The sequence below is a fragment of the Pan paniscus genome, chromosome 15 (assembly GCF_029289425.2).
Source record: "Pan paniscus chromosome 15, NHGRI_mPanPan1-v2.0_pri, whole genome shotgun sequence".
Taxonomy (NCBI): Eukaryota; Metazoa; Chordata; class Mammalia; order Primates; family Hominidae; genus Pan; species Pan paniscus.
Genome location: NC_073264.2, coordinates 53,701,933 through 53,728,222, shown reverse-complemented (window position 1 = coordinate 53,728,222; position 26,290 = coordinate 53,701,933). Strand labels below are relative to the sequence as shown.

The 26,290-nt window shown below is 38.8% G+C and overlaps 1 protein-coding gene across 1 annotated transcript in view; it reads right to left on the bottom strand.

The window, feature by feature from the left end:
* GPR137C (G protein-coupled receptor 137C) overlaps positions 1 to 26,290 on the bottom strand; it is an 83,876-nt gene that overhangs the window by 40,173 nt on the left and 17,413 nt on the right. The window lies entirely within an intron of this gene.

Here is a 26,290-nt window from a genome sequence, read left to right as displayed (position 1 = left end):
TATTCTTTAGATAATGGGAAGATACTGAAAGTTTTTATACAGCTATTTCAAAATATGGAATTTCACTAATCTGACATTAGTGTACAGGCTACTACAGAGGAACTACAAAATAAAAGTAGAAAGACCAGTTACAGGACTATTGAAGTAGAGTATGAAGTTTGGGGACCTGGAAAGAAAGAAGAAAGTACATTATGAAGAAAAATAGTGAAGGTACATGGTAACTCACTGATTTCATTTAAAAATTTACCAAGTGCCTATTATATATCACACTCTATGAAAGGTGCTATGGATTCATAAACATGACCATGGTTTCTGCTCTCTAGGAGCTCAGAGTATGAAAGAACAGAAAAACCATCTATTTTGATACATTGTGATACAAATGCAAAATATGCTATCACAAAATCTAGAAGAAGAAAAGACTAATTCACTCCAAGAAAGGGTATGAGGTAAGGGGAAAAACTGTCTGGAGCATCAGGGAGGACTTCTCATAATATTTGAGCCAACTTATGAAGAGTAAATTGGTGTTAGGCAGGTGAATCATCAGGCAAAGATAGATGCCTGTGCATCTACTCATACCTACTGTACAGCCATGTGTCGCTTAATGACAGAGATATATGTTCTGAGAAATGCATTGTTACAAATGCACCATTTGGAGATACAAGATGGGTTCCTTCCAAGATGGCCAAATAGGAACAGCTCCAGTCTGCAGCACCTAGCAAGGTTGACGCAGAAGACAGGTGATTTCTGCATTTCCAACTGAGGTACCTGGTTCATCTCATTGGGACTGGTTGGACAGTGGGTGCAGCCCATGGAGGGTGAGCTGAAGCAGGGCGGGGTGTCGCCTCACCTGGGAAGCACAAGGGGTTGGGGAATTTCCCTTTCCTAAGCAAGGGAAGCCGTGACAGACTGTACCTGGAGGAATGGTACACTCTCGTCCAAATACTGCACAAATGGGGAGAAACCAGAACACAAAAGCTGAAAATTCCAAAAACCAGAGTGCCTCTTCTCCTCCAAAGGATAGCAGATCCTCGCCAGCAATGGAACAAAACTGGACGGAGAATGAGTTTGACGAGTTGACAGAAGTAGGCTTCAGAAGGTCAGTAATCAAACTTCTCCGAGCCAAAGGAGCATGTTCTAACCCAATGCAAGAAAGCAAAAAACCTTGAAAAAAGGTCAGACGAATGGCTAACTAGAATAAACAGTGTAGAGAAGACCTTAATGACCTGATGGAGCTGAAAACCACAGCATGAGAACTTCGTGATGCATGCACAAGCTTCAATAGCCGATTTAATCAAGTGGAAGAAAGGATATCAGTGATTCAAGATAAATTAATAAAACAGAGCGAGGAGACAAGATTAGAGAAAAAAGAGTAAAAAGAAATGAAAAAAGCCTCCAAGAAATATGGGACTATGTGAAAAGACCAAATCTATGTTTGATTGGTGTACCTGAAAGTGATGGGGAGAATGGAACCAAGTTAGAAAACACTCTTCAGGATATTATCCAGGAGAACTTCCAAAACCTAGCAAGGCAGGCCAACATTCAAATCCAGGAAATTCAGAGAACACCACAGAGATACTCCTCAAGAAGAGGAACCCCAAGACACATAATTGTCAGATTCACCAAGGTTGAAATGAAGGAAAAAATGTTAAGGGCAGCCAGAGAGAAAGGTCGGGTTACCCACGAAGGGAAGCCCATCAGACTAACAGGGGATCTCTCGGCAGAAACCCCACAAACCAGAAGAGAGTGGGGTTCAATATTCAACATTCTTAAAGAAAAGAATTTTCAACCCAGAATTTCATATCCAGACAAACTAAGCTTCATAAGTGAAGGAGAAATAAAATACTTTACAGACAAGCAAATGCTGAGAGATTTTGTCTCCACCAGGCCTGCCTTACAAGAGCTCCTGAAGGAAGCAATAAACATGGAAAGAAACACTGGTACCAGCCACTGCAAAAACATGCCAAATTATAAAGATCATCGATGCTATGAAGTAACTGCATCAATTAACGGGCAAAATAACCAGCTAACATCATAATGACAGGATCAAATTCACACATAACAATATTAACCTTAAATGTAAATGGGCTAAATGCCCCCAGTTAAAAGACACAGACTGGCAAATTGGATAAAGAGTCAAGACCCATTGGTGTGCTGCATTCAGGAGACCCATCTCATGTGCAGAGACACACATAGGCTCAAAAAAAAGGGATGGAGGAAGATCTACCAAGCAAATGGAAAGCAAAAAAATGCAGGGGTTGCAATCATAGTCTCTGATAAAACAGATTTTAAACCAACAAAGATCAAAAGAGACAAAGAAGGCCATTACTGAATGGTAAAGGGATCAATTCAACAAGAAGAGCTAACTATCCTAAATATATATGCACCCAATACAGAAGCACCCAGACTCATAAAGCAAGTCCTTAGAGATCTACAAAGAGACTTAGACTCCCAATAATCGGAGACTTTAACACCCCACTGTCAATATTAGCCAGATCAACGAGACAGAAGGTTAACAAGGATATCCAGGACTTGAATTCAGCACTGCACCAAGCAGACCTAATAGACATCTACAGAACTCTCCACCCCAAATCAACAGAATATACCTTTTTCTCAGGACCACATCACACTTATTCTAAAATTGACCACATAATTGGAAGTGAAACACTCCTGAACAAATGTAAAAGAACACAAATGACAACAAACTGTGTCTCAGACCACAGTGCAATCAATCTCAGGATTAAGAAACTCACTCAGAACTGCACAACTACATGGAAATTGAACAACCTGCTCCTGAATGACTACTGGGTAAATAATGAAATGAAGGCAGAAATAAAGATGTTCTTTGAAACCAATGAGAACAAAGACACATCGTACCAGAATTTCTGGGACACATTTAAAGCAGTGTGTAGAGGGAAATTTATAGCACTAAATTCCACAAGAGAAAGCAGGAAAGATCTAAAATTGACACCCTAACATCACAATTAAAAGAACTAGAGAAGCAAGAGCAAACAAATTCAAAAGCTAGCAGAAGGCAAGAAACAACAAAGATCAGAGCAGAACTGAGGGAGATAGAGACATGAAAAACTCTTCAAAAAATCAATGAATCCAGGAGCTGGTTTTTTGAAAGATCAACAAAACAGAGAGACCGCTAGCAAGACTAATAAAGAAGAAAAGAGAGAAGAATCAAATAGATGCAACAAAAAATGATAAAGGGGAGATCATCGCCGATCCCACAGAATTACAAACTACCATCAGAGAATACTATAAACACCTCTATGCAAATAAACTAGAAAATCCAGAAGAAATGGATAAATTCCTGGACACATACACCCTCCCAAGACTAAACCAGGAAGAAGTTGAATCTCTGAATAGATCAATAACAGGTTCTGAAATTGAGGCAATAATTAATAGCCTACTAACCAAAAAACGTCCAGGACCAGATGGATTCACAGCCGAATTCTACCAGAGGTACAAAGAGGAGCTGCTACCATTCCTTCCGAACTATTCCAATCAATAGAAAAAGAGGGAATCCTCCCTAACTCATTTTATGGGGCCAGCATCATCCCGACACAAAGGCCTGGCAGAGACACAACAAAAAAGGAAAATTTTAGATCAATATCCCTAATAAACATCGATGTGAAAATACTCAATAAAATACTGGCAAACTGAATCCAGCAGCACATCAAAAAGCTTATCCATCACAATCAACTCGGCTTCATCCCTGGGATGCAAGACTGGTTTAACATATGCAAATCAATAAACATAATCCATCACATAAACAGAACCAATGACAAAAACCACAAGATAATCTCAATAGATGCAGAAAAGGCCTTCAATTAAATTCAACAGCCCTTCATGCTAAAAACTCTCAATAAACTAGGAATTGATGCAACATATCTCAAAATAATAAGAGCTATTTATTACAAACCCACAGCCAGTATCATACTGAATGGGCAAAAACTAGAAGCACTCCCTTTGAAAATCGGTACAAGACAAGGATGCTCTCTCTCACCACTCCTATTCAACATAGTGTTGGAAATTCTGGCCAGGGCAATCAGGCAAGAGAAAGAAATAAAGGGTATTCAATCAGGAAAAGAGGAAGTCAAATTGTCCCTGTTTGCAGATGACATGATTGTATATTTAGAAAACCCCATCGTCTCAGCCCAAAATCTCCTTAAGCTGACAAGCAACTTCAGCAAAGTCTCAGGATACAAAATCAATGTGCAAAAATCACAAGCATTCCTATACACCAATAACAGACAAACAGAGAGGCAAATCATGAGTGAACTCCCATTCACAATTGTCACAAAGAGAATAAAATACCTAGGAATCCAACTTACAAGGGATGTGAAGGACCTCTTCAAGGAGAACTACAAACCACTGCTCAATGAAATCAAAGAGGACACAAACAAATGGAAGAACATTCCATGCTCATGGATAGGAAGAAGCAGTATCATGAAAATGCCCATACTGCCCAAGGTAATTTATAGATTCATTGCTATCCCCATCAAGCTACCAATGACTTTCTTCACAGAATTGGAAAAACTACTTTAAAGTTCATATGGAACCAAAAAAGAGCCCCCATAGCCAAGACAATCCTAGCAAAACAGCAAAAAGAACGAAGCTGGAGGCATCACAGTACCTGACTTCAAACTATACTATAAGGCTACAGTAACCAAAACAGCATGGTACTGGTACCAAAACAGATATATAGACCAATGGAACAGAACAGAGGCCTCAGAAATAACACCCCACATCTACAACCATCTTATCTTTGACAAACTTGACAAAAACAAGCAATGGGGAAAGGATTCCTTATGTAATAAATGGTGCTGGGAAAACTGGCTAGCTATATGCAGAAAGCTGAAACTGGATCCTTTCCTTACACCTTATACAAAAATTAATTCAAGACGTATTAAAGACTTAAATGTAAGACCTAAAGCCATAAAAACCCTAGAAGAAAACCTAGGCAATACCATTCAGGACGTAGGCATGGGCAAAGACTTCATAACTAAAACACCAAAAGCAATGGCAACAAAAGCCAAAATAAACAAATGGGATCTAATTAAATAAAGAGCTCCTGCATAGCAAAAGAAACTGTCATCAGAGTGAACAGGCAACCTACATAATGGGAGAAAATTTTTGTAATCTACCCATCTGACAAAGGGCTAATATCCAGAATCTACAAAGAACTTAAACAAATTTACAAGAAAAAAACAAACAACACCATCAAAAAGTGGGCGAAGGATATGAACAGACACTTCTCAAAAGACATTTATGCAGCCAACAGACACATGAAAAAATACTCATCATCACTGCTCATTAGAGAGACACAAATCAAAACCACAATAAGACACCATCTCACACCAGTTAGAATGGTGATCATTAAAAAGTCAGGAAACAACAGATGCTGGAGAGGTTGTGGAGAAATAGGAATGCTTTTACACTGTTGGTGGGAGTGTAAATTAGTTCAACCATTGTGGAAGACAGTGTGGCGATTCCTCAAGGATCTGGAACTAGAAATACTACTTGACCCAGCGATCCCATTACTGGGTGTATACCCAAAGGATTATAAACCATGCTACTATAAAGACAATGCACATGTATGTTTACTGCAGCACTATTCACAATAGTAAAGACTTGGAAGCAACCCAAATGTCTATCAATGATAGACTGGATTAAGAAAATGTGGCACATATGCAATATGGAATACTACACAGCCATAAAAAAGAATGAGTTCCTGTCCTTTGCAGGGACATGGGTGAAGCTGGAAAACATCATTCTCAGCAGACTATCACAAGGACCAAAAACCAAATACCGCATGTTCTCATGTATAGGTGGGAGTTGAACAATGAGAACACATGGACACAGCGCGGGGAACATCACACACTGGGGCCTATAAGGGGATGGGGGGCTGGGGGAGGGGTAGCATTAGGAGAAATAGCTAATGTAAATGTCCAGTTGATGGGTGCAGCAAACAACATGGCACATGTATACCTATGTAACAAACCTGCACATTGTACACATGTATCCTAGAACTTTAAGTATAATAAAAAACAAAACAAACAACAAAAAAAGCACAATGTGTCAGTGTGTGAACATTACAGAGTATATTTACACAAACCTAGATGGTATAGCCTACTACATACCTAGGCCATATGGTATATAGCCTATGCTCCTAGGCTACAAACCTGTACAGCATGTTACTGCTGTACCAAATGCTATGTGCAAGTATAACACGATGGTAAGTATTTGTGTATCTAAACATAGAAAACATAAAGTAAAAATGTGGCATACAAGATAAAAAATGGTGCACTTGTATAGGGCACTTAATATGAATGCAGCTTACAGGGCTGGAAGTTGCTCTGGGTGAGTCAGTGAGTTAGTGGTAAGTGAATGTGTAGGCCTAGGACATTACTGTACACTACTGCAGACTTTATAAACATTGTACACTTATGCTACACTAAATTTATTTTTAAAAATGAACAATAAATTAACCTCAGCTTACTATAACTTTTTAAATTTATACACTTTTTAAGTTTTTGACTCTTGTACTGACCCTTGGCTTAAAACACAAATACGTCATACAGCTGTACAAAAATATTTTCTTTCTTCATATCCTTATTCAATGCTTTTTTTTCCTATTGTAAAATGTTTTCATTTTTATTTTTTACTTTTTGAACTTTTTCTTAAAAGCTAAGACATAAATACACCCATTAGCTTAGGCCTACACAGTGTCAGGATCATCTGTATCACTGTCTTCTAACTCCACATCTTGTGCCACTGGAAGGTGTTTAGATGCAATAACATGCACGGAGCTGTCATCTCCTATGATAACAATGCCTTCTTCTGGAATACTTCCTGAAGGACCTACGTGAGGCTGTATTACAGTTAACTTTTTTTTTAATAAGTAGAAAGCCATTCTAAAATAATAGTAAATACATAAACCAGTAACATAATCATTTATTATCCAGTGTTATATACTGTACATAATTGTATGTGCTACACTTTTATACCCCTGGCAGCACAGCTTTGTTTACACTAGCATCACCATAAACATGTGAGTAATGCATTGTGCTATGACGTTACAATGGCTATGATGTTAAAATAGCTGCAACATCACTAGGTTATAGGAATATTTCAGCTTCATTATAATCTTATGGGACCACTGTTGTATGTGGGGTGAGTTATTGACTGAAACGTCGTTATGCGGTGCCTGACTGTATTTTGGTAACAGTACTACCATCTACTAGAGGCTGAATGTAATGAAGGAGTCTAAAATAGTATACTGTTAGTCTCTAAACTGTACTACTTATATTAAGTCATAGATGCATCCACTTTTGCCATCTCCACTATCACAGTGGATTACTACAGCAGCCTTTTAATTGATTACCTTCATTCTTAATTCCATCCACCCTCTTCAGATGATAACTGTTTATTTGATCACTCTTTAAAATTCCCCCCCATACATGATTTATTTAATTTTTAAAAATTGTGGTAACATAGATAGAACATAAAATTTAACCATTTTTTAGTGTATGGTTCAGTGGCATTAAGTACATTCACAATGTTGTGCAACCATCACCTTTATCCATCTCCTGAATCTTTTCATCTTCCCAAACTGAAACTCTATACCCATTCATTAAACAACAACTCCCCATTCCCTCCTCCTCCAGGCTCTGGCAGCCATCTCTCTACTTTCTGTCCTTATGAATTTAACTACTATATGTACCTCATATAAGTAGATTCATACAATATTTGTCCTTTTGTGACTTTCATTTAGCATAATGTCTTCAAGGTTTATTTACACTGTAGCATGTGTCAGAATGTCCTTTCTTTCTAAGGCTGAATAATATTCCATTGCATGTGTATACCACATTTTGCTTATCCATTCATCCATCAATGGACACTTAGGTAGCCTCTACCTTTTGGCTATTGTGAATGCTGCCGCTATGAACATCAATGTTCTATATATGATTTTCAAAAAATCATTTGAGAGAAAGTTGTTTGACACTCCTTTGCCCTAAGTACTTCAATGTATACTTCTTTAAAGATGAAAATTCTCCTATGTAACCATAGTATAATTACAAAAATCATAAAACTGAATATGTATACTATCATGTAATTTTCAGACCTTATTCATATTTTTCCAATCATTCCAATAAAGTCTTTTATGAAAAAAAATCCAGGATTATGCATTAGGTACATATTTCATGGGTATTTAGTCTCTTTTAATCTTCATTTCTTTCCTTTGTCTTTCATGATATTCACAATTTTGAAGAATATAGAGACCAGTGATCTTATAGTGTTTCCTTATGATTAGATTTTGGATATGCATTTTGGTAGGATTACCACAGAAGTGATGATGTTGCATTCTCTTCAATGCATTATATCAGGAGGTTAATGATGTTGATTTGTCCAATTACTGTGATGTTAACTTTAATCAATTGGGCCAGAAGCGGTGGCTCATGCCTGTAATCCCAGCACTTTGGGAGGCTGAGGCAGGTGGATCACCTGAGGTTAGGAGTTCGAGACCAGCCTGGCCAACATGGTGAAACCCCGTCTCTATTAAATAAAAAAAAGCAGCCAGGAGTGGTGGCATGCACCTGTAGTCCCAGCTACTCGGGAGGCTGAGGCCAGAGAATTGCCTGAATTCGGGAGGCAGAGGGTGCAGTGAGCCAAGATTGCATCACTGCTCTCCAGCCTGGGCAACAAGAGCAAAATTCTGTCTCAGAAACAAAACACAATAAAAAACTTTAATCAACTGGTTAAAGTGGTATTTATAGTGCTTTTCCACCATTTAGTTACTGTTTTCCCATTGTATTTAAAGAGTATCACATACAGCAATATTTAGAGATGATGTAAATATCTTTTACTCTTCAAATTTCCTTGACTAGTTCATAATATCTACCAATGATTCTTACCTGAATAAATTATTATGATGGAGGAACTTCTTTTAAAAAAGTACATCTGATCACACTATTCCAGAAAATGTCCACACTCCTTTAATACATAAAAGGTTTTTTATTGCCTAGCTCCACCTTCCCATCCTTGTATCCTTTTAGGCCTACCTTCAAACTTACGGTTTAGTCATTGTGAATTATTATTTCATTTTACTTTTTATTGAAGGAGTCTCACTCTGTTACCCAGGCTGGAGTGCACTGGCACGATCTTGGCTCACTGCAACATCCACCTCCATGGTTCAAGCAATTCTCCTGCCTCAGCCTCTCGAGTAGCTGGAACTACAGGCGTGTGCCACCATGCCCAGTTAATTTTTGTATTTTTAGTAGAAAAGGGTTTCACCACGCTGGCCAGGCTGGTCTCGAGCTCCTGACCTCAAATGATCCGCCAGCCTCAGCCTCCCAAAGTACTGGGATTATAGGCATGAGCCACTGCACTTGGCCTGGTCATTCTGAATTATTTACAACTCTTCAAATAGGTGGTTCAATTTTATATCTCTGTGCCTTTGTACATATTTTTACTTTGCTTAGACTATGTTTTATGGCCAGATAACAAATTCCAACTTATCCTTCCAGACATTACTAGAATGTCATTCTTTATATTGTTAGGTTAAGTGTCTCAGGGAGAGAGAAAACTCTTTTTATCCTTGCATTATTAATCATAATCTATATCATTTATTTACATATTTATTTCTCTCTTAAGAAAGACCATAACTTACTCAGATATAGAGCCCAATACCTACCATAATGCCTAGTTCACAGTAGGTTTTCAGACAGTGTTTGAATAAATGAGCAGTGAATTAAGGTCAAAGAAAGTGTTTTCGTGTGGTGGTGGTGTGTGGGATAGTGTGGTAAACAGCAGAAGTTGAAGCTGGAGGCAAGCAGTCATCAAATCATGGAGGCTTTGTATAAAATGCTGAAGAAATGGGCTGGCTATAAACTCTGTAATATGATTCTATGTTTGAATGATTTCTTAAGTGACAGTGTAGAAAATGCATTACGGTGGGGCAAAGAATTCCAGTTAAAAGACTGTTGAACTTGAGCTGACTAAACTATATTCTCAGGTTTTGAATCTAAACAATTGATAGAATGAGGGCACCACTGACAAAAAACTTAAAAGCCAGGTCACGAAATGTATTGTTATATTTAAAATGTATTACATCTAGGCAGAAATAAAGATAATAGGTGAGTTTTGGAATGTAAGGAGGAAATTACAGTCACCAATAGAGGTGACAGCTGAAACTCAGTAGAATACACTTAAGGGAAAAAGTGTAGAATGAGAGTCAACCTGTGATATGTTCACATTTAATAGTCACAATTAGAAAGCACAAGAGTAAAGAAAAGGGAGATGGGCAGAGGAGAGAAACATAAGAATCAGACTAGTCATAGAAAACAGCATAGTAGTTTAGAGTTAAAAGCAAGAAAGTAGAGCCATTGTTAAAATTCTGCAAAACGTCAGAAATGATTAAGAAAAGACCATTTAATTGAGTGACTGGTATGTCACTGGTACCTTGCAGAGAATAGTTTTCAGATTGACAGAGCAGAAGTGCAAGGAGTTGATAGGAAGTAAGACAACAGAAGCAGTGAGTATAGACTGAGAGATATCTGAAGCTAACAGAAACCTGGGAAAATCTGTGTTGGAAGAGAATTCTCTATGAACGTCTCATGTTTTTGCATGGTCTGGATCTTCTGAGCAAAGGGGTTTGCATGACAAACATCCCTGAATGCAAGAGATACTGTTTACTTTAAGGTCAGAAGGAATATTCCTGACTGGTATAATAAAGGTAGAGAACACTGTCCTCCCTGAGGACATTCCAGGATAGTACACTCTCCCTCTCTCTCCCTGGTGAAGATTTGCTTACACTCTAGAATAAATGTCTATCTCTGTCTCTGTTTTTATTTCAGGGTTTTCTCTCCTGTAGCATTCCCCACTGCATGCGCAGGTAACATCCTCTCACAGTGCTGCCCTATGAATTTGGGGGCTTTGAGACTCACAGCAAAAAGACATTGCTTTTGTTGCTGCTTTAGCCATGAGTGATAAACGGTCTTTCACTCTGACTTGTGGGTCTTGTGTTTTCTTTTCTTTTCTTTTTTTTTTGAGACTGAGTCTCCCTCTATCGCCCAGGTTGGAATGCAGTGGTGCAATCTCAGCTCACTGCAACCTCTGCCTCCTGGGTTCAAGTGATTCTCATGCCTCAGCCTCCCAAGTAGCTGGGACTGCAGGCGCTTGCCACCATACCTGGCTAATTTTTCTGTTTTTTAGTAGAGACAGGGTTTCACCATGTTGTCCAGGTTGGTCTCAAACTCCTGACCTCAAGTGATCCACCCGCCTTGGCCTCCCAAAGTGCTGGGATTACAGGCGTGAGCCACCGTACCTGGCCTTGGTCTTGTGTACATAAAACAACAGCAGGCTAATCTGTTAAATTTAAAGTAGGGTAAAAGACTCTTCATGGTTGAAGATTCAGCAATCTGTTGGTCAGAAATTGACTAAATAGAGGGCGAAGTAGAAGATGGAGAGTGGAGAGACAGTGAGAGACAGAGCGAGAGAGAGAGCGAGTGAGAGCGAGAGCAAGAGAGAGTTAGTTTAATTGTTAGGAAGGCTCTAGACAGAAGAGGCATGTTAGTCCTGAAAAGGAAGACACTTTTGAGTCAAGAGAGAAGAAAAGAAAATTAAAGAAAAACTTGGAGGTCTGCACAGAAAATTTAAAATAATTTACAAACCAGCTCTTTGTTATAATAAAAAATGTGGATATAGTATGGATTCTGATATTTTGATATCGAGAAGAAGGATAAGAGAATTTGGCAGATGGATTCTATTTTTTTCTAGGAAAGTAGGTGGCAAGGTCACTTCTTGTGAAAGATGTTAGATTTAAGCACTGGAATATGAAAAACATTTGGAACACATGAATAGAAAGGTTATAAAAGAATATATTGAGAAACAGCAAGGTCCAGTTAAAGTTGAGCAGTTGATAGTGGATATAATTAGCAAGGTTTTCTGATTTTAAAATGGAAACAATTTAACAGAAAAAAAAATGGGCCAGATCCAGTGGCTCGTGCCTGAAATCCCAGCACTTTGGGAGGCTGAGGTAAGAGGATTGCTTGGGGCCAGTAGTTTGAGACCAATCTGGTCAGCATAGCAAGGCTCTGTCTCTGCAATCAATCAGTCAGGACTATAACCACACCTATCATCCTAGCTACTTGGGAGGCTGAGGCAGAGGATGGCTTCAGCCCAGGAGTTTGAGGCTGCAGTGAGTTATGATTGTGCTACTGCACTCCAGCCTGGGCAACAGGGCGAGATCCTGTGAAAGTTGTCAGAATCAAAGTGGAGTCACTTATGCCAAATCTTAACAAAAGGGAGTCAGGAGGCCAAAAAGGAGGAGTCTTATACACATTTCTATAATAAAAATGATTACAAGGATTCTCTGAAGACCACAACCATGCACAAAAGTCACCGTAACCTTACATGAAGAATACTTCTGTGAGGACATCTATCCAGCAACTGCCTGTTCAGCCTTGGAATGACACCGCCCTTCTTATTAATCCTTGTGACGAGGGATAACCATTTCAAAACAACTATGTAACCTTTAGAATTTTGCCTTTAAAAGTTTCCCCTTGCCTCAACCTCCCCAAATATGCCCATGATCCAGCTTAGCACATATAACCTGGATTATAATCATTCTCATTCCTGAATAAACTTATTGTCTTTGGACAATCTGTTATTTTAGGTTGACACATTATAAAAAGTTCAAATAACTAGGATGCATTTTTTCATGCAGTAATTTAGAATTGGAAAATGTGGGCACTATTGTAGAGGAAGAACTCACTCTGGTGAATGAACAGGTTTGGCACGGCAAAAAGTCAAGGGATGAGGAATACTAGAATGGAGTGGGGAGAACAGAAGAGATAAAGTGACTAAAAGTCAGGATGAGGGTAAAAAACAGATAAAAGAATAAACTGAATATATATAAGGGAAAAGAGAAGACATTGGTCAGAAAGAATAGCTCAGTTTTTAAGAGCTGATCCAAGGTGTGGTCATGCTACTGGGTGGCTCAAATAGAAATGAAGGGTTTTAGAGCTCTAAGAAACCACTGAATTGAGACATTAGATGGGTTATCAATAAGGGTTTTGAGAAAGATCATATATCACAGGAAACCAGGGAAGAAGGAAGAAAGTGCTGATTCATCCAGGAAGGTGGAAGTTATTATTACAGCCAATGATGATCTAATCAGATGGCACAGATTTCAGAGATGATGATGGTATAACATTAGTAAGTAGTATTGGGAAGTATAAAATAGGCTGATCATTTTTCCCACAAAAGACATGAGATGTCATCTGAGAAGAGCTAGATTTCAGTGAAGGCATTTAAAAGGATCATGTGAAGAAAAGAATCGGTACAGGGTGAGAGGGATAATCCATAAAATTACAGGTCATGGGATAATGGGTGTGACAGGGAGTTGAGCTGGATGAGAAAAAAAATAAAGGTTAGCTACCATCCCAGATTTGCAGAACATGTTCCAATGCATTATAGAAGCATAACCAGGTGCTTAAATCACATTTGGATTATAGTAGGCTTAAACACAATTATCTGCTATTAATAGATTCCAAGTATATTATAGAATATAGCTAACAGGACATGATCATGAATTAAAAAATTAGTAATATGAAAAAATATCAAGCAATTATATATCATTTGTTAAGATACTGAAATAATTTATGAAACAATAAACACATGCTTTATGTAATTTTTTTAAAGTTCAGAATGGTAAATAATGTATCTAAATGACTTACTGATGTCAATTTATGTCAGATGGGCTGTATCTTTCCAGCTCTTTCTTAATACCAGAAAAAACTGGATAAATGGGCCATTTATAAAAGAATATTATTCTTTCTATGAAAGTATAAAGAATTTTAAGGGTTAATGGCTGTCAAATATTTTATATCACATAATCTACTTTTATCCCATATACAGACTAGCAGATCCTTATTTAGAAAATATTATTTTAGGATATTTGAATTATTGAAGATTTAAAATAATGGTATTACTAGCATAGTCAATTTTATTTTGTAATATTCAACTCATATACAAGTGATTTGAAATGATTTTCTCATTTTATTATTTTTAATTATTTATTTATTTTTGGAGACAGAGTCTCACTCTGTTGCCCAGGCTGGAGTGCACTGCCATGATCTCAGCTCACTGCAACATCCACTTCCCAGGTTCAAGCCATTCTCCTGCCTCAGCCTCCCAAGTAGCTGGGATGACAGGTGCACACCAACACACCCGGCTAATTTTTGTATTTTTATTAGAGACTGGGTTTCCCCATGTTGGCCAGGCTGGTCTCGAACTCCTTAACTCAGGTGATCTGCCCGCCTTGGCCTCCCAAAGTGCTGGGATTACAGGCATAAGCCACCATGCCCGGCCAGATATTTCCATTTTAAAATGCAGACTTATATGTCTCCTTTAGTGCTTCAAATAAAGGAAATATGAGAGTATTGCAAATATATTGTTTGTGACTGTCACCTAATGTAATATTAATACAAGTATCCCAAGACTTGAGGAATGTGCAATGATATGAAATGTTTATGTCCCCTGCAAATTCATGTTGAAATACTAACCCCCAATGTGATTAGTATTAGGAGGTGGGGCCTTTGGGACCTGCTAGGTCATGAGGATGCAGCCCTCATTAATGAGATTAGTATCCTTATAAGAGAGATCCCATAGATTCCTCACCTCTTACAACATGTGAGGACATAGTGGGAAGGCACTGCCTATGAACCAGAAAGTGGATCCTTATCAGACACTGGATCTACTGGCACCTTGGTCTGAAACTTTCCAGCCTCCAGAATGGTGAGAAATAAATTTGTTTTCTTATAAACTACCCAGTTTATGATATTTTATTACAACAGCCTGAAGACTAAGCAGACTAAGACAAGAGGGTTACACTGGAGCTGTGTATCGTTTATTTTCACCCATGACATGTAGACCATGTTGCTTTGAAGATAGTAGGTACTGAAATACTTATAGAACAAATGCTTTTCTATGGAATTCATTTTTGTCCATTTAATTTTCCCTCTTTTGTTGATCTAAAATAGAAACTTTACTGGAGAGCATATCTAATATAAAATTTGAAATTGATGCAAAAATGAATTGTGGTAAACATAATCTCTTTTCCATGGTGAAGAGTTAGGCATACATATCCAATTAAGTAGATGATTTTCACAGAAGCAGTTATCCAATTTCCATATCAATTGCTTAAGTTCCTATAGAGAGTAGCGCACCATTCCCAAGCTTACCATTGTTATTGCCTGCATATAAAATATGAAGCATTTAGCTACTTTAGCCATAAATTGAATAAATGCACTCTTCCTCAATGTTCACTTTCTTTTTTTTTTGAGACGGAGTCTCTCTGTTGCCCAGGCTGGAGTGCAGTGGCGCGATCTCAGCTCACTGCAACCTCTGCCTACTGGGTTCAAACAATTCTCCTGCCTCAGCCTCCTGAGTAGCTAGAATTACAGGCGTGCATCACCACGCCCAGCTATTTTTTTTTTTTTTAGTAGAGAAGGCATCTCACCATGTTGGCTGGCCTGGTGTTGAACTCCTGACCTCAGGTGATCTGCCTGCCTCGGCCTCCCAATGTGCTGGGATTACAAGCATGAGCCACTGCACCCGGCCAGATGTTCACCTTCTATGTCTATCATATGGTTAACAACTTTTTTTTTTTTTTTTGAGAAGAAGTCTCACTCTGTCACCGAGGCTGGAGTGCAGTGGCGCAATCTCGGCTCACTGCAACCTCTGCCGCCCGGGTTCAAGCAATTCTCCTGCCTCAGCCTCCTGAGTAGCTGAGATTACAGGCATCTGCCACCATGCCCGGCTAATTCTTTTGTACTTTTCAGTGGGGTTTCGCCATGGTGGCCAGGCTGGTCTCAAACTCCTGACTTCAGGTGATCTACCTGTCTCAGCCTCCCAAGGTGCTGGGATTACAGGTGTGAGCCACCACGCCTGGCCAATAACTTTTATCTGCTAAAAATATATATGTATATATTTTATCTACTAAGAAATATATATTTATATATTTAATATATAAATATAAATATTATTATATAAATATAAATATATTTAGTAGATGTATATACTAAAAAATATATATATTTACAGCAGCCTATTCTTGTTTCTAGGATTCAATATCTTCTTGCATCTCTCTTAGGGTCTTAATACCCTAATGCTTAAAAAAATTATTCATTGGCCAGGAGTGTTGGCTCACGCCTGTAATCCCAGCACTTTGGGAGGCTGAGGTGGGTGGATCGCCTGAGCTCAGAAGTTCGAGACCACCCAGGGCAACATGGTGAAACCCTATCTCTACTAAAAATACAAAAAAATTAACTGGGTGTGGTGGTGCACATCTCCAGTCCCAGCTACTTGGGAGGCTGAGGCAGGAGAATTGCTTGGGCCCAGAGGCGAAGATTGCAGTGAGCCGAGATCGTGCCACTGAACTCCAGCTTGGGCTACAGGGTGAGACTCTGTCTCAAAAAAAAAAAAATTTTTTTTTCTTTTAGTCTCTTCTCTCTGCTTAGTCTGATTTCTTCTAAGCTGCTTAAAAATGATATTATACAAATTCGGATGGTTTAATTTACAATCAAATGAATTTTGATGATTCAAATAAATATCGAATATCCATATCTAATTTTGTTCCAACTTGAAATTCTACTAAAACAACAGTAAAGGAATTTTCATGAAAGGCATAAACCCATAAATCTGAGTAGAATAGGAAAGACTGCAATAATGAATGTTGGAAGCTAGAAAGCAGATGGGTGTACGTGCAGAAAAAGGTTAACATGGCAGGCTCAAGACTGCTATCCTTAGAAAGACTGCTTATAAAGTTGGCCTGTGGCTGGCATTTGGAAATCTGGCTTTCAGGAGGATTCCCACCATTCCTTAAATGATGAGCTGTGCTTCACTTTACCTAAAGCATTTGTGCAAATAATATAGTTTATACTGAATACCTGTTTTCTTTCTTGGAATCTTGACATTTGGTATTTGTTAGGTAGAGGGTACCTACACGGCCAGTTCGCAATAAAAAAAATCTTGGGCACTGAGTTTCTAATGATCTTCTGTGGTAGACACCATCTCACATGTGTTGTTACACCTCATTGCTGAATGAATTAAGCACATCCTGTGTAACTCCACTGGGAGAGGACTCTTGGAAGTGTGTGTCTGGTTTATTCCAGGCTTTACTCTACGTATCTTTTCCCTCTGATTTGACTCCACGTCCTTTCACTGTAATAAACTGTAACCATGAGTTTAACAATTGTGAGTCCTAGCAAATCATCAAGGCTGAAGGTGGCCTTAGGGACACCCAACACAATGTATGATTACCCAAGAAAGATGAATCCCAAGCTAGTAGTGAGAAGGGTTGAGAACAACATGATTTCAGAATCTTCAAAAGGTACCAGGAGAATCAGGTACCAATCAGAGAGAACTGAGAAGTGGTGGTGGCTAAAACGGGTAGATAAAAGCTGTTTAAGAGCAGTTAAATCTCTCTTTCCCTAGTCCATAACCTGGGCAAATGCCTCTTCTTCATCCTGGCAGATATCTGGGTATTTATTCTCTGGAGAGGCCACCAAAAAGCCTTTGGTCTAAAGCATGAAAGTTAAATGCCAGGCACAGTTGATAGTTTAGCACCACACTGAGAATGGAGATGACTGGTATACACCAAGCATAGAGATTCTCCCCCACCCCAACCCTCTTCCCTAACTAGGTTCTCAAAATGCTGGAATAGACCTTTACTCTTTGAAAGATTAGAATATTTTTTTTTCTCTGAGGAATCTTAGCAGCCCAAGAAGAAAGATCTAAACATACTAGCAACGGGGGTTCTGTAACAAATAGTTCAGCCAGATCACCCTACAGCAAAGCTCAGAGTGTACATATCTCACCCATAAGCTCAGAGTTTCCATTCTTTTTTTTTTTTTTTTTTGAGACGGAGTCTCGCTCTTGTTGACCAGGCAGGAGTGCAGTGGCACGATCTCAGCTCACTGCAAACTCTGCCTCCTAGGTTCAAGAGATTCTCCAGCCTCAGCCTCCTGAGTAGCTGGGACTAAAGGCACGTGCCACCACGCCTGGCTAATTTTTCTATTTTTAGTAGAGACAGGGTTTTGCCACGCTGGCCAGGCTGGTCTCGAACTCCTGATCTCAGGTGCTCAGGTGATCCGCCCACCTCAGCCTCCCAAAGTGCTGGGATTACAGGTGTGAGCCACCATGCCTGGCCTCCACTCTTAATTATTAGCAGAGAGCCAAGGATAACCAGATAGCTCAAAAGTCTTTAATAAAAGAGATCAATGCAAAAAAAAAAATACAGATTTAAAAACTAAAACAGGAAAACTATCCTTAATAAACTTAGAGAGAGTAGATATGGAGCTCATGAACAAAAACATGATGTTAATAAAAAATTCAGAGAATAAAAAGGAGCTTATGGAAGGGAATTACAAATGCTAGTAGAAATTTTAAAAAGTCAAAAGACAGGCTGGAAATTGGGAAACTCCCCCAAAAAGCAGAGAAAGAAGACAGATGCAAAATAGGAAAGAAAAGAAAAGGATTCATTTAAAAGGTCTAACATCCAAACATTAAGAGCTCCAGAAAGAGAAACAAATAAAGAAGCGGAGAAAATCAAGTTAAAAATACGAGAATGTCTCCCTGAACTAAAAAATACATGTTAGTAAGTTGAAGGGGCTTGTTGAATATCCAGCAAAATGGATAGAAAACAGACCCATTTGAAGATACATCACTATGAAATTTCAGAACACTGGAATCAAAGAATAACCTATTATTTTCAGAAAGGAAAAAACAAGTCACATATACATAATAAAAAATCAGAATTGTATAGAGATGTTCATAGTAGTCTCTGATAAACTTTGTATTTCTGTGGTATCAGTTGTAATATTACCTTTATTGCTTTTTTTTGAGACAGGGTCTCATTCTGTTACCCAGGCTGGAATGCAGTGGCACGATCTCAGTTCACTGCAACCTCTGCCTCCCAGGCTCAAGCGATCCTCCCACCTCAGCCTCAGTAGCTGGGACTTACAAGTGCATGCCACCACGCCCAGCTAATTTTTTTTTTTTGTAGAGATGGTGTTTTGCTATGTTGCCTAGGCTGGTCTCAAACTCCTGGGTTCAAGCGATCCGCCTGCCTCAGCCTCCCAAAGTGCTGGGATTACATGCTTGAGCCACTGCACCCCTAAGTTTAAATTTACCTGATTTTAAAGATAAAATCAGATCTTTATAGTTTCTGATTGTTCTTATTTGAATCCTCTCTCTTCTTTTGTTTGCCTACCAATTTTGTTTGTCTTTGCCAAGAATCAACTTTTCATTTCATTGATCGTGTGTGTGTGTGTGCGCGTGCACGCGTGCATGTTTGGTCTCAATTTCATTCAGTTCTGATCTCTTTTCTGCTAGCTTTGGGTTTTGTTTGTTCTTGTTTTTCTAGTTCCTTGAGGTGTGACATTAGTGTTAATCTGAAATGTCTTTTTTATGTAGACATTTAACACTATAAACTTCCCTTTCAGCACTGCTTTTGCTGTATCCCAGAGGTTTTGGTATCTATTTTCACTCGTTTCAACAAATATTTTGATTCTGCCTTGATTTCACTGTTTACCCATAGATCACTCAGGAGCAGATGTTTAATTTCCAGGTATCTTTTTTTTTGAGGAGTCTTACTCTGTCGCCCAGGCTGGAGTGCAGTGGCACGAATTTGGCTTATTGCAACCTCCGCCTCCCGGGTTCAAGTGATTCTTCTGCTTCAGCCACCCGAGTAGAGTAGCTGGGACTACAGATGTGCACCACCACGCCTGGCTAGTTTTTGTATTTTTAGCAGAGATGGGGTTTCCCCATACTGGCCAGGCTGGTCTCGAACTCCTGACCTCAAGTGATCCACCTGCCTCGGCCTCCCAAAGTGCTGGGATTACAGGTGTGAGCCACTGAGCCCAGCCTATTTACATAGATAGTATTGAGAGTTCCTGTTGGTACTGGTTTATATTTTTATTTCACTGTGGTCTGAGAAGATGCTTAGTATGATTTCCATTTTTAAAAACTTATTGAGACTCACCTTGTGGCCCAGCATATGGTCAATTTTTGAGAATGTTCCATGTGCAGGTAGGAAGAATGTGTATTCTGTGGTTGTAGGGTAGAATGTTCTGTAAACGTCTATTAGGTTAATTTGGTCTGAAGTCCAATTTAAGTCCAGAGTTTCTTTGTTGACTTTCTGCCTCGATGATGTATATAGTGATGTAAGTGGAGTGAAGTCCTCCAGTATTATTACGTTGCTCTCTATCTCTTTCAGTACAACTTAATGGAAAAACAATAAGATTTCCCAAATAACTAAAAATGGAACTATAATTCCATTCAGCAATTCCACTACTGGGTATATACCCAAAGGGAAAGAAATTCTTATATCAAAAAGACACCTTCACTCCTATATTTATCACAGCACTATTCATAATAGCAAAGATACAGAATCAACCTAAGTGTTTATCAATGGATGATTAGATTAAAATGTGGTATATATGGACCATGGAATGCTACTCAGCTATAACAAGTATGAAATTCTATCAATTGCAACAACATTGATGGAATTTGAGGCTATTATCTTAAGTAAAATAACTCAGAAACAGAAAGTCAAATACTGATGTTCTCACTTATAAGTGGGAGTTAAACAAAGGGTACACATGTAGAATAGTCTGCCTGATAAGAGTGTCTTTCTTTATCTGGGGCCTTGGGCCATTCCAAATAGTTTATGCTAACAATGTGAGTTACGGTGCAGCCTTGGGCCACATAGTATCAGTTTGACTTCTGGAGAGGCTGGGGACTGAGTAAAGTCAGCCATGTGGATGCTCCATGCCTATATGACCAACCCCCAATAAAAACCCCGAACAACACGGCTCACGTGAACTTCTTAGTGAGAGACTAAGCTCTATCTGTAAGACTCCACTAGGAGAAGATAACTGGGAGGTTGTCCCTGAAGTCTCCTGGACTAAGAGAAAGCTTAGAAATTTAGTTCAGTAACTTAATTTTATGGATAACAAAGTTGAGCTTTAGAGATTAGACTGTCCTGGAACACACACGGGAAACTGAATAGGATCAACCCAGATGTCCTGACTCCTAATTCAAGGCTCATAGGGATCCTGGTTTTCTTTGATATATTTGTACATTTGGATCTTTAGATGGTATAGCTTAATTCTCCCAATTCATAAATCTTCTAAGGTGACAAATACTGCTTTATTAATGTTCCACCTATATGTCACAGCAACTAGTTATTAGTTGTTCAAGATCTGCAGAATTAACATGCCCAAGAAAATGTATTAAGAAATCAAAGGATCTGTTCAGTAAAATGTAATAACTGAGCAGTTTAACATCTCCACTTTGTGTTGTTTTTCAGATTGTTAGGTAACTTTACATGCCCGACTTAACTAAAAGTATTTTTTATATTTTATTTTCATTTTTATTGAAACAGGGTCTTGTTCTGTCATCCAAGCTGGAATGTAGTGGCATGATCATAGCTCACTGAAGCCTCGGCCTCCTGGGCTCAAGCGATCCTCCAACCTCAGCCCCCTGAGTAGCTGGGACTACAGGTGCATGCTACCATGTAGAAGTATTTTTAAAAAGTATAAATAACTAAAATTTTCAGGAGTGAAGTATTAAATTTATGGGTGAGAAGAAAAATTTGTGAGCTTTTGTTACTAAAAATCTCTGTAAAATATAACTAATTACTATGAACTGTTCATTAGTTTACTATAAACATTTCATTGAAGATAATTTAATGTTTTTTAAGTTTAAGGAATATATTGAATTTATTCCTGAACCAAGAGTCTCATACAATATAGACTCCCTAGAAAACTGATTTAAACTGCATTTGTGCTGAAACTATGCTGTCCTTTAAAAAGTTTTCCAACACTACTTCCCCCATTGTATATTACTGATTTTTCATAAAACCATTCATGCTTTTTGAGCTAGGAAGACAGCAGAATTGCTTTTTGTAAAGACAGAGGCAGCACCAGATTCACCAGAGGAAATAGATCTAATAATGGTGGGGGAAAAAGGAGCAGAATGTATCAGAAGGAGCAACAGAATATCCCACGGAAGAAAGAAGAAATGTCGCTTGCTTTAATCTGGATTTTTTTTGTAAATTATACTTTCAGTTCTGGGATACACGTGCAGAACGTGCAAGTTTGTTACATAAGTATACATGTGCCATGGTGGTTTGCTGCACCCATCAACCTGTCATCTACATTAGGTATCTCTCCTAATGCTACCCCTCTGCTAGCTCCCCACCCACCGACAGGCCCCGGTGTGTGATGTTCCCCGCCCTGTATCCATGTGTTCTCATTGTTCAACTCCCACCTATAAAAATGTGCAGTGTTTGGTTTTCATGCCTGTGTTAGTCTGCTGAGAATGATGGTTTCCAGCTTCATCCATGTCCCTGCAAAGGACATGAACTCATCCTTTTTTATGGCTGCATAGTATTTCATGGTGTATATGTGCCACATTTTCTTTATCCAGTCTATCATTGATGGGCATTTGGGTTGGTTCCAAGTCTTTGCTAATGTGAACAGTGCCACAATAAACATATGTGTGCATGTGTCTTTATAGTAGAATGACTAATAATCCTTTGGGTATATATCTAGTAATGGGATTGCTAGGTCAAATGGTATTCCTGGTCTAGATCCTTGAGGAATCACCACACTGTCTTCCACAATGGTTGAACTAACTTACACTCCCACCAACAGTGTAAAAGTGTTCCTATTTCTCCACATGCTCTCCAGCATCTGTTGTTTCCTGACTTTTTAATGATTGCCATTCTAACTGGCATGAGATGGTATCTCATTGTGGTTTTGATTTGCATTTCTCTAATGACCAGTGTTGATGAGCTTTTTTTCATATGTTTGTGGCCACATAAATGTCTTCTTTTGAGAAGGGTCTGTTCATATCCTTTGCCCATGTTTTGATGGGGTTGCTTTTTTCTTATAAATTTGTTTAAGTTCCTTGTAAATTCTGGATATTAGCCCTTTGTCAGATGGATAGATTGCAACAATTTCCTCCGATTCTGTAGGTTGCCTGTTCGCTCTGATGATAGTTCCTTTCGCTGTGCATAAGTTCTTTAGTTTAATTAGATCCCATTTGTCAATTTTGGCTTTTGTTGCCATTGCTTTTGGTGTTTTGGTCATAAAGTCTTTGCCCATCCCTACGTCCTGAATGGTATTGCCTAGGTTTTCTTCTTGGGTTTTTATGGTTTTAGGTCTTACGTTTAAGTGTTCAATCCATCGTGAGTTAATTTTTGTATAAGGTGTAAGGAAGGGGTCCAGTTTCAGTGTTCTGCATATGGCTAGCCAGTTTTCCCAACACCATTTATTAAATAGGGAATCCTTTCCCCATTGCTTGGTCAGGTTTGTCAAAGATCAGATGGTTGTAGACGTGTGTTGTTATTTCTGATGTCTCTGTTCTGTTCCATTGGTCTATATATCTGTTTTGGTATAAGTACCATGCTGTTTTGGTTACTGTAGCCTTGTAGTATAGTTTGAAGTCAGGTAGCATGATGCCTCCAGCTGTGTTCTTTTTGCTTAGGATTGTCTTGGCTATATGGGCTCTTTTTTGGTTCCATATGAACTTTAAAATAGTTTGTTCTAATTCTGTGAAGAAAGTCAATGGTAGCTTGATGGCGATAGCACTTAATCTAGATATTGCTTTGGGCAGTATGGCCATTTTCACGACATTGATTCTTCTATCCATGAGCATGCAATGTTTTTCCATTTGTTTGCATCCTCTCTTATTTCCTTGAGCAGTGGTTTGTAGTTCTCTTTGAAGAGGTCCTTCACATCCCTTGTAAGTTGGATTCCTAGGTATTTTATTCTCTTTGTAGCAATTATACATGGGAGTTCTCTATTATTGGTGTATAGGAACGCTTGTGATTTTTGCACATTGATTTTGTATCCTGAGACTTTGCTGAAGTTGCTTGTCAGCTTAAGGAGATTTTGGGCTGAGACAATGGGGTTTTCTAAGTATACAATCATGTCATCTGCAAACATATACAATTTGGCTTCCTCTCTTCCTATTTGAATGTCCTTTATTTTTCTATCTTGGCTGATTGTCCTGGCCAGAACTTCCAATATTATGTTGAATAGGAGGGGAGAGAAAGGACATCCTTGTCTTGTGCCAGTTTTCAAAGGAAGTGCTTCCAGCTTTTGCCCAATCAGTATGATATCGGCTGTGGGTTTGTCATAAATAGCTCTTACTGTTTTGAGAAGTATTCCAACAATACCTAGTTTATTGAGAATCTTTAGCTTGAAGGGGTGTTGAATTTTATCAAAGACCTTTTCTGCATCTATTGAGATAATTATGTGGTTTTGGTCATTGGTTCTGTTTATGTGATGAATTATGTTTATTGATTTGCGTATGTTGAACCAGCCTTGCATTCCAGGGATGAAGCCCAGTTGATTGTGGTGGATAAGCTTTTTGATGTGCTGCTGGATTTGGTTTGCCAGTATTTTATTGAGGATTTTCACATCGATGTTCATCAGGGATATTGGTCTGAAATTTTCCTTTTTTGTTGTGTCTCTGCCAGGTTTTGGTATCAGGATGATGCTGGCCTCATAAAATGAGTTAGGGAGGAATCCCCTCTTTTTCTATTGATTGGAATAGTTTTAGAAGGAATGGTACCAGCTCCTCTTTGTACCTCTGGTAAAGTTTGGCTGTGAATCCGTCTGGTCCTGGGCTTTTCTTGGTTGGTAGACTATTAATTATTGCCTCAATTTCAGAAGTTGTTATTGGTCTACTTGGGGATTTGACTTCTTCCTGGTTTAGCCTTGGGAGGGTGTATGTGTCCAGGAATTTATCCATTTCTTCTGGATATTCTAGTTTATTTGTGTACAGGTGTTTGTAGTATTCTCTGATGGCAGTCAGTATTTCTATGGGATCGGTGATGATATCCCCTGTATTATTTCTTACTGTGTCTATTTGATTCCTCTTTCTTTTCTTCTTTATTAGTCTGGCTAGTGGTCTATCTATTTTGTTAATCTTTTCAGAAAACCAGCTCCTGGAATCATTGATTTTTTGAAGGTTTTTTCGTATCTCTATCTCCTTCAGTTCTGCTCTGATCTTAGTTATTTCTTGTCTTCTGCTAGCTTTTGAATTTGTTTGCTCTTGCTTCTCTGGATCTTTTGTTATTAATATTTTTGAGATGGAGTCTCACACAGCCCCCTGGAGTGCAATGGCGCAATCTTGGCTCACTGCAACCTTCACCTCCCGGGTTCAAGTGATTCTCCTGCCTCAGCCTCCCGAGTAGCCAGGATTACAGGTGCCTGCCACTGCACCCAGCTAATTGTTTATATTTTTAGTAGAGACGGGGTTTCACTATGTTGGCCAGGCTGGTCTCAAACTCCTGACCTCATGATCCACCCGCCTCGGCCTCTCTCTAGTTCTTTTTAGTTCTGACATTAGGGTGTCAATTTTAGATCTTTCCTGCTTTCTCCTGTGGGCATTTAGTGCTATAAATTTCCCTCTAAACACTGCTTTAGCTATGTCCCAGAGATTCTGGTATGATGTGTCTTTATTCTCATTGGTTTCAAAGAACTTATTCATTTCTGCCTTCATTTTGTTATTTACCCAGTTGTCATTCAGGAGCAGGTTGTTCAGTTTTCATGTAGTTGTGCAGTTTTGAGTGAGTTTCTTAATCCTGAGTTCTGATTTGATTGCACTGTGGTCTGAGTGACTGTTTATGATTTCCGTTCGTTTGCATTTGCTGAGGAATGTTTTACTTCCAATTATGTGGTCAATTTTAGAATAAGTGTGATGTGGTGCTGAGAAGAATGTATATTTCGTTGATTTGGGGTGGAGAATTCTGTAGATGTCTATTAGGTCTGCTTGGTTCAGAACTGAGTTCAAGTCCTGAATATCCTTGTTAATTTTCTGTTTCGTTAATCTGTCTAATATGGACAGTGGGGTGTTAAAAGTCTCCCACTATTATTGTGTGGGAGTCTAAGTCTCTTTGTAGGTCTCTAAGAACTTGCTTTATGAATCTGGGTGTTCCTGTATTGGGTGCATATATATTTAGGTTAGCTCTTCTTGTTTAATTGATCCCTTTAGCGTTATGTAATGCCCTTGTCCTTTTTGATCTTTGTTGGTTTAAAGTCTGCTTTATCAGAGACTAGGATTGCAACCCCTGCTTTTTTTTGCTTTCCATTTGCCTGGTAAATATTCCTCCATCCCTTTATTTTTAGCCTATATGTGTCTTTGCAGGTGAGATGGGTCTCCTGAATACAGGACATCAATGGGTCTTGACTCTTTATCC